Here is a 12,249-nt window from a genome sequence, read left to right as displayed (position 1 = left end):
ATAAATGCAAAATATTACATCTTGATAAAACAAACGAGGGCAGGACTTACACTCATTAAAATTCGGGCCTCAAGTAGTGATATGGAACAAAGAGTCTGAGGGCTTCCCGTCATTGAGGTTTGTGTTACATGTAGACAGGGTGGTTATGAAGGTGGTCAGCACTTACCTTCGTTGCTCAGACCTTTGACAATAGGAATTGGGACATTATGTTGAGGTTGTACAGGATGTTGGGGAATTCTCTTCTGGAATACTGTGCCCAGTTCTGGTTGTGCTGTTATAGGACAGATATTATTAAATCGGCGCGGGTTCAGAAGAGATTTACCAGCATGTTGCCATGAATGGAGGGATTGAATTATAAGGAGAGGCTGGATAGGCTGGGAATTTTTTCACTGGAGTGCAGGAGGTTGAGGTTATGAAAGGTTTATAAAATCACAAAGAGTTTAGATAGTGTGGATGGACGGTGGAGAGGGGGGATTCAAAACTCGTGTGCATTCATTTTGGGAAGTGATGAGAAAGGTTTGAGAAAATACATTAACGATTTTTTTTAAAATTACACGGATGGAATGAACTTCCAGAGGAAGTGGTAGCTGTAAATACAATTACAATATTTAAAAGACATTCAGAGAAGTACATAAATAGGAAATATCTGGATGGATGTGGACCAAGCAGAGGCAGGTACAATTAGTTCAGTTTGGAATTATGGTCGGCATGGACTGGTTGGCCCACAGGGCCTGTTTCCTTGCTGTATAACATTATGACTCTAATTCTCACTAACTCTAAATTCCTCCATCCTCAACTCTCCCGATCACTGTCACCTCATCCAGCTTTAAAACTCTTCTTTATTTATATAATACCTCTCTAGCCACAGAACACTCCGTATCTCATGTCCTCCAGTTTCTCAAATCTCTGTGATATGTGCCTTTCTTTAGTCCCAGCCTTGAGAATGCCCTCATTCACTCCGATTGGTTGGAGGACAAACTGGTACGACCTGGTCCTCCAGTACTGCCCTCTGCCCCCTATTGGCCTGCGCTGACATCAATTATCCGGGGCCCATTGTGAAGTGAGTGGTTGGCTCCTGCCTCTCTCTGCCCTGGGATGAGCTTCAACATTCACAGTCAATGGGGCAGTATCACAGAGCACAGGGGCTGGGGGCTATTCAGCCCATTGGGGATGTATCCTCTCCCTCTGGAGATGCTGCAAATCTGTCCCAATTCCCTTCCCATTTGCCCATAGCCCCCTAAATCTTCCCTTAAAATGTAAAATTCCAAATCTGTTTATGAATAACTGCTGAGTCTGTCCAGCTGCCATTCAGACTGTTCCAGATGCTCAGAACATACTGAATAAAATAATGTTCACATAATCACATATTACTTGCCAATTACCTGAAAATAGTTACGAAAATTGTGACATTGTTAACAATTCCCCTCTCTCTGCAGATTAAATATCCTCGAAACAAATTTGCAGTTGGTCAAAATCACTGCTTAACTTTCTCAGCTCCAAGAACAATTATCTGTGCTTCTGCTAGCTCTCCACAAAAGAGGAATACACCTTATTTTCATTTATTAGTGTCATAGAGATGTACAGCACAGAAACAGACCTTTGGTCCAATTTGTCCATGCCAACCAGGAATCCTCAACAACTGGAGCCCCATTTGCCAGTACTTGGTCTGTATCATTTGAAACTCTTCCTATTCATGTACCCAATTGATGCCTTTCAAATGTTGTAATTGTATCAGCCTCCACTACATCATCTGGCAGCTCAGTCCACACACACACACCACACGCAGCTTGAAAACTTTGCCCCTTAGATCCGTTTTAAATCTTTGCCCTCTCAACTTAAGCCCATGTGATCTTGTTTTGAACCCACCTAACCTGGGGGAAAGACCCTGGCTGTTCACCTTATCCATGCCCCTCATGCTTTTACAAATCTCCATGAAGTCACCTTTCAGTCTTTGACTCTCCAGGGAAATTAACCCTGGCCTATTCAGCCTCTCCCTGTAGCCCAAATCCTCCAATCCTAGCAAAGTCTTTGTAAATCTTGTCTGAACTCTTTCAAGATTCACAACATCCTTTCCAGAATAGGGAAGTTTGAACTTAAAACATAATTCCTGAAATGGCGTAATCAATGTCCTGTCCAGCCACAATTTGACGCCCCAGCTTCTGTACTCAATGCATTGACCAATAAATATAAGCATACCAAACACTACCTTCACTAGTCTGCCTATCTATGACTGTACTTTCAAGGAACAATGAACCTGCTCTCCATGGTCTCTATGTTCCGCAACATTCCCAAGGACTTTACCATTAAGTGTATAAGTCCTGCTCTGATTTGCCTTTCCAAAATCCAACAGCTTACATTTGTCTAAATTGAACCCAGTCTGCCATTCCTCGCCCCAATGGCCCATCTGGTCAAGATGCTGTTGCCTTCTGAACTAACCTTCTTCACTGTCCACTACACCTCCAATTTTGGTGTCTTCTGTAAACCCACTGACCATATCTCATATATTCACATCCAAGTCAATTATTTAAGGACCCAATATCCATTTCTGCAGCACATTGCTGCTCACAGACCTCCAGTCCGCAAAGCAACCCTCCATCACCACCCTCTGCCTCCTACCTTCAAGCCAGTTTTGTATCCAAATGGCAAGTTCTCCCAACATTTCATGTTATCTAACCCTGCTAACCAGTCTGCTTTGTGGAACATCGTTCAGTGTCCATATAGACAACATCCACAGTCTGCCTTCATCACTCATCTTTGTCACATCTTCAAAAAAACTCAATCAAGTTAGAGAGAGAGAATTTCCCACACACAAAGCCATGTTAACTATCCCTAATCAATCCTTGTCTTTCCAAATACATGTAAATCCTGTCCTTCAGAATCCCTTCCAACAACTTACCTACCACTGATGTTAGGTTGACTGTTCTCTTGTTCCCTAGCCTTTCCTTACCACCTTTTTTAAATAATGGCACCCATCTTCCAGCACCTCACCTGTCACAAACAATGATATAAATACCTCAGGGAGGGGCACTGCCATCACCTTCCTAACTTTCCACAAATTTCTGGGATACACCTGATCAGGTCCCAGGGATTTATCCACCTTGCTACTGGTTAAGACATCCAGTACTTCCTCCTCTATAATATAGACACTTTTCATGTTATCACTATTTATTTCTCCAAACTCTCTAGAATAGAATAGCATGGTATTTCTCCCACCTCCTGTTGTTCCATAGATGGCCTTGTTGATCTTTAAGGGGTCCTATTCTCTGTCTGGTTTTTATTTTATCCTTAATGTATTTGTAGAATCTCTTTGGATTCTCCTTCAACTATTTCCTAGAGATATTTCAAGTCCTGTCTTTGCTCTCCTGATTACCCTCGAGTACATTCCTGTAAAAACGTGATCCTGTACTCCCAAGTCCTCCGCCTCTGCCATAGCTGCTCCCAGGAGAAGCAATTCCACTCCAGAACATCCCAGAAAGGTTTCCTCTTTCAAGGACCACATTTCCCTCCCACTTGATCAACAATGCACTCCAACGCATATCCTCCACTTCCTGTACCTCTGCCCTCCCCCCACCCCTCCAACCACAATAAGAATATAATGTTGTTGTGATTCTGTTCGCCGAGCTGGGAGTTTTTGTTGCAAACGTTTCGTCCCCTTTCTAGGTGACATCCTCAGTGCTTGGGAGCCTCCTGTGAAGCGCTTCTGTCATGTTTCCTTTGGCGTTTATAGTGGCGTGTCTCTGCTGCTTCTGGATGTCAGTTGCTGTCTGCTGCAATGGCCGGTATATTGGGTCCAGGTCGATGTGTTTGTTGATAGAATCAGTGGATGAGTGCCATGCCTCTAGGAATTCCCCGGAGGAATTGTCTTTAGGACCCAATATACCAGCCACTGCAGCGGACAGCAACTGACAACCGGAAGCGGCAGAGACAAGCCACTATAAATGCCGAAGGAAACATGACAGAAGCGCTTCACAGGAGGCTCCCAAGCACTGAGGATGTCACCTAGAAAGGGGACGAAACGTTTGCAACAAAAACTCCCAGCTCGGCGAACAGAACCACAACAACGAGCACCCGAGCTACAAATCTTCTCCCAAACTTTGAATAAGAATATAATCCCCCGGTCCTCACCGGCCACCCAATAATCTCCATTAACCTCTGCTATGTCTGCTACCTACAGTCAGACCCCACCACCAGGGATGTATTTCCCTCCCCAGCGCTTTCTATATGCCGCAGAGACCATGGGATCTTTGGTGCTGATGTGATGCCCCACAGATACCTCAGTCACTCACCCCTGCCAAATGGCCTAGTGAGATTATCACTAGATGGATAATCCAGATAACGTTCTGGGGTCCAGGGTTTGGATCCAGTCACAGCAGGCAGTTGAATGTGAATTCAATAAAAATTTGGAATTAAGATTCTATTAAAGACCATGAATCCATTGTTGATTATTGTAAAAAAAACCTCATCAGATTTGCTAATATCCTTCAGGGAAGGAATCTTCCATCCTTACCTGGTCTGGCCTACATGTGACTCCAGACCCACAGCAATGTGGTTGACTCTTTACTGCCCTTTGGGCCCAGTCAGTGACACCCTCATCCTGTGAATGAATAACAAAGAAGGTCAAGTCTTGTACACAACCATACTATTCTTACAGATAAGTGATCTCTTAGCAAATTTACTTCTCAACTCCCTGCTGACTATTGGGGAAGGGGGGGGGGGGCAATAGTACCATCCCAATAAGGAGATCATCCCTTTCTTATTCCTCAGTTCCACCTGTATAACCTGCCTGGATGTATTCCCAGGAATACTCTCTTGAAGCCCAGCTGTAAAGTTATCCCTAATCAAAAATACCTCTGCTCCTGCTCTGTTGCCCCCTTTCTATCTTTGCTATAGCATCTATACCCTGGAACATGAAGCTGCTGGTCCTATCCATCATTAAGTCATGCCTCTGTAATTGCTGTAATATCCCAGTGCCATGTTCAAAACCATACCCTGAGCTCCTCTGCCCGACCTATCGGGCCTCCTGCATTGAAATAAATGCAGTGTAACTGCTCATTCTGTGCCTCGCCCTTGTCTACCTTGACTGTTTGACGTCTGACTTAGCTCTTCCCTCACTCTCTCTCTCTGGGTTTACCCACATTCCTTCACTGGCTTAATGCCTCCTGAATAGCACTAGCAACTGTTCCCTTCCAGTGCCAGTACAATCCATCCTTCTGATGGAGGTCAATTCTACACCACAAGAGATTCCAATGAACCAACAATGTGAACTCTTCTATTCCTATGTCATTGATACCAATAAACAACAGCCTCCCCTCAAAATGGTTATTCTCCCCTTTCAGAATATTCTGCTCCCTCTCTGAGACATCCTTATACAAAAATTACACATTCGAATAATAAACCTTACACTCATCAGGTCATCATAAAAGGATTACATGACACATTGAGGGTTTGGGGAGACCTTTTGAGAGAATGCGATGATTCAAAGGAGAATTTTTAAGCAGCAAATGGGATTGATCTGGAACACAATACTCACACACACACACACAATGCAAATATCCAGATCCTGATGTATTGAGTAATTCAGAGTTTGGCAGAATATTTACTGAGATTACCATCTGAATGTCCACCTGTAATACCCTGCAATACAAGTTTATAAAATCTGTCACTATCAGTTCAAGTGAGAAACTCACACCATTCCCTCCACGTGGCCCAGGATTACTGTACATATTACCCCTTGAGGACATCAGCAGTCAATTCAAGGGGAAATCTGTGGGTTTCTAGGAGATTCCGCCCTGGGATCTCATGTGACTGAACACAGCAGTTCTTTGGCACATTGGAGAAAATGATCCAAGCGTCAGTGAGATTTGGGAAACAGGAATTACTTTCTTTTCTTTCATTCCGTGCTGCCGCTCTGCCTCATCAATGACATGGGTGTGAAAGGCAACGATGGGCAAGTTGTCTCCATCCTGACCAATGGGTAGGAAGATCCTCTCAATCACTCCAAAGTGTATCCCGAAAAAGATAGAAACTCTGTCTGCTTCCCACTGCGCAGTGCTCCCAGTAAATATTTGGAAGAATGGGAAGGGGGGATATCTCCTAGAAAAGGCATAACTGTTAAGGTCGAAGAGGATTATGAAAAGAGAGAGATGCACAGGAAAAGGGGGCAACAAGTTGCCAGATGGGGATTAACTTGTGAAAATGGGAAGTTGCTCATTTTGTACGAGATAATAAAAGAACAAAGTACTATTTAAATGGTAGAACGCTGCACCACAAAGGGACCAGGGGTAATTGTTCAGGAAACACAGAAAGCTACCACACAGTTACAACAGGGAATCAGGAAGGGGAATCGAATGTTTTGTTTCAAAGATTTTCAGTATGAGAGTTTGGAGTATATTCCTGAGAGTAACGTGTGGAAGTGCTGGTGAGACCACCATATCTGCAGTATGGAGAGCAGTTTTGGTCCCTTTAGATAAGGAAATGTGTCACTTTATTGGAGGCATTTCAGGGAAGAATCAATGAGATGATCCCTGGTTTGGAGGGATTATCTTTTAAATAAAGGCTGAAAAGGTTGGGACTCTACTCACTGGATTTTGGAGAAAGAGAGGTGATCTCACTGAGACAGATGGGATTCTTAAGGGGTTTGACAGGATAAATACTAAGAGGATGTGTCTGAGGGTAAATACTGGGAGGGGAGTCTGAAACCAGATTCTGAGTCACGGAATCAAGGGTTCTGTTTTGGATTCAAGTTTAAGGCGACACAGACACGGGTAAGGGGTTTCAGTAGCAATGGAGCTGGGGTGAGGTGGAGAAAAGCAACGTTTAAGAGATTGGAATTCCTGGTGTTTGTGATTGTGTGGATGTCTGACCAGAAGGTCACCTTGGGGTCAGATATAACAGCAATATTGTGAAGAGAGTCATCCTGCCTCAGAGTTCACAGTAGCGGGGAGGGGCTCAGCAGAAAGGTAAAGGTGAGGCAATGGGTTTAACCGTGACAATGTTTCATTCGAGGAAATTGCACCTAATCGAGTAGTGGGAGGGTGGTAAGCAGTTTGATAACTGAGTAACAGTGGAGCAATGGAGAGGGATGATGGGGAGGGAGAGCTGGGCATTGTCAGTGTACATGTCAAACCTAACACAGTGTTTTTGGATGAAATCACCTCCTGGTACTATGTAGGTGAGATACAGGAGAGACCAAGGATAAATCGTTGAGGGACACCAAATGCAAGGAATTCAGAAAGGAAAGGGAGAGTGGAGATGGAGCAGGACTTTCCAATAACGGTGAGGTCAAATATTAGTTTTTCACAGAATGGGAGAGAAGGACATAACGAAAAATGTCCAACAAACAGAACAAGGAACAGTATCTATGAATTGGCGAGGGGGAGTGATGAGGAGGCAGCGGAGGAAAGAGAGTTGGCAAGTGAGTTTAGCGAGATGAGGATAAAGGGTCAAGTTGAGCTCTGATAAGGCTTGACAATAGACTGGAGAAAGAAGTAAGTTTAGGACAAAAATCAGGAACACCATATGAGACAGTTTGGCTCGGCGGGCTAGTGGGAGGGAGGGAAGCAGCAGAGGCAGCTGATCGGATTATCTCAGTCTTAGTGACAGAGAAACTCCATGTGCTCGTTGCTCTTGTTGTTGGAGAGAAGGATGGAGGAGACAGGATGATGGACAGTGTTTTACAAAGTAACAAAACCAGGGTTAGTGATATTTAAAATGAGTGAACAAACCTAATGTATTTAACTTTTATCCAAAATATTAAAACAAACGACTGAAGTCCTGGTTCGAATCCCATCTTGGCAGATGTTGGAATCTGAATTCAAGAAAAAATAACTGGAATTAGGAATCTCCTGATCTCCATGAAACCATTGTCAATGGCAAAAAAAATCCTGCCAAGCCGACAGTGGCCCAGCCAGCTACTCACTGTATTAATCACTGCAAAGTCTCAACAAAGGAATGGAACTGGGTGGCCCACTCGGTATCTAACAAGGCACCAGAAAACACAACCACAGAATCAGCCCGCTCGATGGTGCAATTTTCTCCAGACTAACATCTGGAATTTGGTGCCAAAATATGCAGAGCTGTCTCACAGACCAATCAAGGAACAGCCTGACATACTCATACTCACGGAATCAAATCTTACAGACAATGACCAGATACCACCATCACCATCCCTAGATATCGAGAGTGTGTTGCTGGAAAAGCACAACAGTCAGGCAGCATCCGAGGAGAAGGAGAATCGATGTTTCGAGCCTAAGCCCTTCATCAGCCTGACCTGCTGTAATTTTCCAGCACAACACTCTCGACTCTGATCTCCAGCATCTGCAGTCTTCACTTTCTCCTGAAATCTCTGGACATGTCCTGTCCCACCAGCAGGACAGACCAGGCAGAGGTGGTGGCACAGACAGGGAGGATTTGCCCTGGGAGTGCTCAGCATTGACTCCGGACACCAGGAAATCTCATGGCTCCTGCTGATTACCACGTACCGTCCTCCCTTGGCTGATGAATCACTTCTCCTTCATGTTGAACAACATTTGGAGGAAGCACTGAGGCAATGAAATGGTGTCAAACGTACTCTGGGTACAGGATTTCAATGTCCACAATCGAGACTAGCTCTGCAACAGAATTACTGACTGAGCTGGTCAGGTCCTAAAGGATATAGCTGCTCAACTGAGTCTGCAGTGGGTGGTGAGGGAACCAACAAGAGGGAAAAACATACTAGATCTCATTGTTATGAATTGATCAACTGCAGATACATCTGTCCATGACAGTATCTGCGAGAGCGACCATCACACATTCCTTTTGCAGACAAAGTCTTGCCTTAAAGTTGAGAAAAACCTCCATTGTGTTGAGTGGCACTATCACCGTTCTAAATGGGACAGACTTTGAAGAGATGTAGGATCTCAAACTGGATCTCTCTGAGGCACTGTGGGATATCAACAGCAGCAAAACTGTACTCCAGCACAATTTGTAATCTCATGGGTTTGTAAGTCCGGCTATCACCCATCACAATAGACAGTAAAGGAGGGCATGCCATGAGCAACACCAGGCATACCTAAAAATGAAGGGCCAAACTGGTGAAGCTACCAAACAGGACCATCTGCATTTAAAACAGCATCAGCAGCAAGCAACAGAGCTAAATGATCCCACAACTAATGGATCAGATCAGAGCTCTGCAGTTCTGCCACACCCAGTTGTGAATGGTAATGGACAATTAAACTACTCATTGCAGGAAGCACCACAGATATCCCCACCCTTACTGATAGAAAGGTCTCACACATCCATGCAAAAGATAAGATGACAGCATTTGCAGCAATTTTCAGCCAGATGCAAAGTGGGATGATCCATCTCACGCCTCGGGCGACTGTCTGTGTGGAGTTTGCACATTCTCCCCGTGTCTGCGTGGGTTTCCTCCGGTGCTCCGGTTTCCTCCCACAGTCACAAAGATGTGCGGTTCAGGGTGTGAATTGGCCATGCTAAATTGCCCGTAGTGTTAGGTAGGGGGTAAATGTATGGGTATGGGTGGGTTGCGCTTCGGCGGGTCGGTGTGGACTTGTTGGGCCGAAGGGCCTGTTTCCACACTGTAAGTAATCTAAATCTAATCTACAAACCTTGTGATCTCGGCCTTCTCCAGTGTTTCCTAACATCACAGATGTGAGCTTTAAGCCAGTTCAATTTAGTTTGAATAATACCGAGAAATGGTTAAGTAGTGTAAAGGCTGTGGGCCCTGCCAATATTCTGGCAATAATACTGATAGCTTGTGCTCCAGAACTTGCCACCCACCAAACCACGTACCGCTCCAGTACTGGCATCTACTGACAATGTGGAACATTGCCCAGGCATGTACAACACAAAAACACAGGGCAAATCCAACTCAGGAAATTTCCCTCTGTCAGTCCACACTCGATCAGCAGTAAAGTGATGGAAGATGTTATCAACAGGGCTACCAAGCAGCAGCTGCTCAGCAACAGCCAGCTGAGTGACTCTCATTTTAGGCTCCACCAGGGAAACTCAGTTCCCGATATGTTACCGCCTGATTCACAACCTGACAACCAGCTGAATCCCAGAGGCGAGGTGAGAGTGACAGCTCAGTTCCACTCCAACACCACTATTTCTAGCTGATTCCACCCTCACCTCAGCTCATATACTCAAACTCTCATCCATTGTGTGTTATCTCCAGACTTAATTATCCAAACACACTCCTGGCCAGCCTCCCAAATTCAACCTTCCTGTAATCTCAAGGAAAAATTGCAAACTCTATTGCCCATGTGCTCACTTCTTCCTAAACATGTTCATCTGTCAAAAGGATCCTATTCATAAGCAGCAACAATTTAAAATTCTCATTCTTGATTTGATTCCTGGCTGTGATTATCCCTAGCTCCCTGCACCACACATCCTTTGAGACCTCGACAACTCATTTTCTTTGAGACTCCCAACAACTTGTTAATTCATTACTTCAACTGTGTGGCTGATTCTACAGTTGCCAAAGCACCATGATCTGGAATTTGCAGACAAAACCTCACAGGTCTGCTTCCCACCGTTAAGACATCCCTCAAAATCTGCTTTTTGGCAATTGATTTGGACACCTGACCAAATATCTCTATATCTGGCCTTATATCTAAAGTTCTCAATCGTATTTTTGTGAAATTATAAGCATGATGATAAAACTACAAACTATTCTTGATTTGGACATTATCTTCAAATCATCACTGTTGCTGTAATGAATAATCTGTAATGTCTCTTACCCAACCACATTGTGGGAGCACCCTCACCACACAAACTGCAGCTGTACAAGAAAGTCAAACATCACCCTCTCCCCAGGCAACAGGGCTTTGGCATTAATCACTGGTATCTGTGGAAGGAGAAATACACATGATGTTTCAGGGAATGAAAATGGTGCAGAATTTGATAGTCTGAAATGGAAGGAAAATACACTTGCTTATTGGAAAAAGGAATTCTTGTCAAAAATATTCAAGAAAAAAGTAATCTAATGATAGAGCAACACATGGTCAGGGGCTGGGCCACAGTGAAAAACTCATTTACAAATGGTCTATAAAAGTAATAATACAGTATTAAAAGACCAAATATACACCCATGGTTGGAGACTGAGGAAGCGAGACATTGACAAAGTGGTCCTGAGGGAGCCCAGAGGTGAATCAGAGCAGGATTGGCTGCTGTCATCACAATGTCTCTGTACCAGAGACAGGCTGCACATGCGCCTGGCTGCACCGTGCCCCCTACAAAGATGGCGGCCGCGCACGTGTCCAGTGAATCGTCCCGAATAAAGATGGCGGCGCTCACTCAGGCCTGCAGCCGCTGAGGCCATTCCTCATTTTCAGCAAACACGGGGCTGGGACGTTCAAACTTGTGTTTTCCGACGTGCACAGCTTGTTTGTAAAACCTCTCCGCTCATAACAACACAGTTTTTTCTCCAGTTTCCCTGTTTATTTCTTTCCTTACCCTATTCTTCCTCTCCATAACTTCCCGAGCATTTATTACAGCGACTCTGCGCCGCGCGCGAGGGTGATCACATTGTTCACAATAGCTCCGCCCTTCATTCACTTTGATTGGTTGGAGGACCGACCTCTAGCTCTGCCCGCTGTCCTTTCATTGGTCCGATGCTGACATCAATCACCCGGGGTTCCTTTGTTGGCTGGAGCATGCGCAGTGTGTCCTGCCTTTGCCGCTATGTTGGGTCATGTTCCTGTGGGTAACAATGAGCTCTGCAGTAGATTTCCTTTATTCATGGAGGGCATTGCCTTCCTACTCATGACTGTATAGCTGTGACTGATGAATCAATGCCATCTGAATCAGTACATAAACCCCCCATTTTCACAACATCTGAGATCTTTAGCACATTCTATCACACTCTTCTTTGGAGACAAGAAAATACATGAAACGGAGCCTCAGGGAATCGGAGCAGGAGTAAGCAATTCATCCCTTTCAGCTTGTTCCCCCATTCTGTCAGATCATGGCTGGGCCAACCCAGACCTCAACACCTCTTTTATGCTTGATCCCCATAGCCCTCAACTGCTCAATATTTCAAAACTCTATCTACCCTTTTTAAAATAATTTGAGATAGAATCATAGATTCCCTACTGTGTGGAAACAGGCCCTTCAGCCCAACAAGCCAGAACAACCCTCCGAAGAGTAACCCAACCATTCCCCTCCCACATTTAACTTTCACAATTGTTTGTGTGAGAAAATTCTAGCCATTCACTGAGAGAAAAAAAATCTTTAATTTTTCTAAAATGA

The 12,249-nt window shown here is 44.5% G+C and overlaps 1 long non-coding RNA gene across 1 annotated transcript; it reads right to left on the bottom strand.

The window, feature by feature from the left end:
* Positions 1-230: 230 nt before the first annotated feature.
* LOC132813551 (uncharacterized) lies at positions 231-10,762 on the bottom strand. The gene is made up of 5 exons (XR_009644104.1): positions 10,740-10,762; positions 7,725-7,807; positions 5,531-5,624; positions 4,508-4,594; positions 231-271 (listed from the first exon to the last, which is right to left on the bottom strand). It is a non-coding gene; the product is annotated as an uncharacterized LOC132813551 (long non-coding RNA).
* Between the last annotated feature and the right edge of the window lie 1,487 nt (positions 10,763-12,249).

Source organism: Hemiscyllium ocellatum, unplaced genomic scaffold, assembly GCF_020745735.1.
Source record: "Hemiscyllium ocellatum isolate sHemOce1 unplaced genomic scaffold, sHemOce1.pat.X.cur. scaffold_383_pat_ctg1, whole genome shotgun sequence".
Classification (NCBI taxonomy): domain Eukaryota; kingdom Metazoa; phylum Chordata; class Chondrichthyes; order Orectolobiformes; family Hemiscylliidae; genus Hemiscyllium; species Hemiscyllium ocellatum.
The sequence above is the reverse complement of the archived record's forward strand: the minus strand, read 5'-3'. Positions and strand labels throughout refer to the sequence as shown.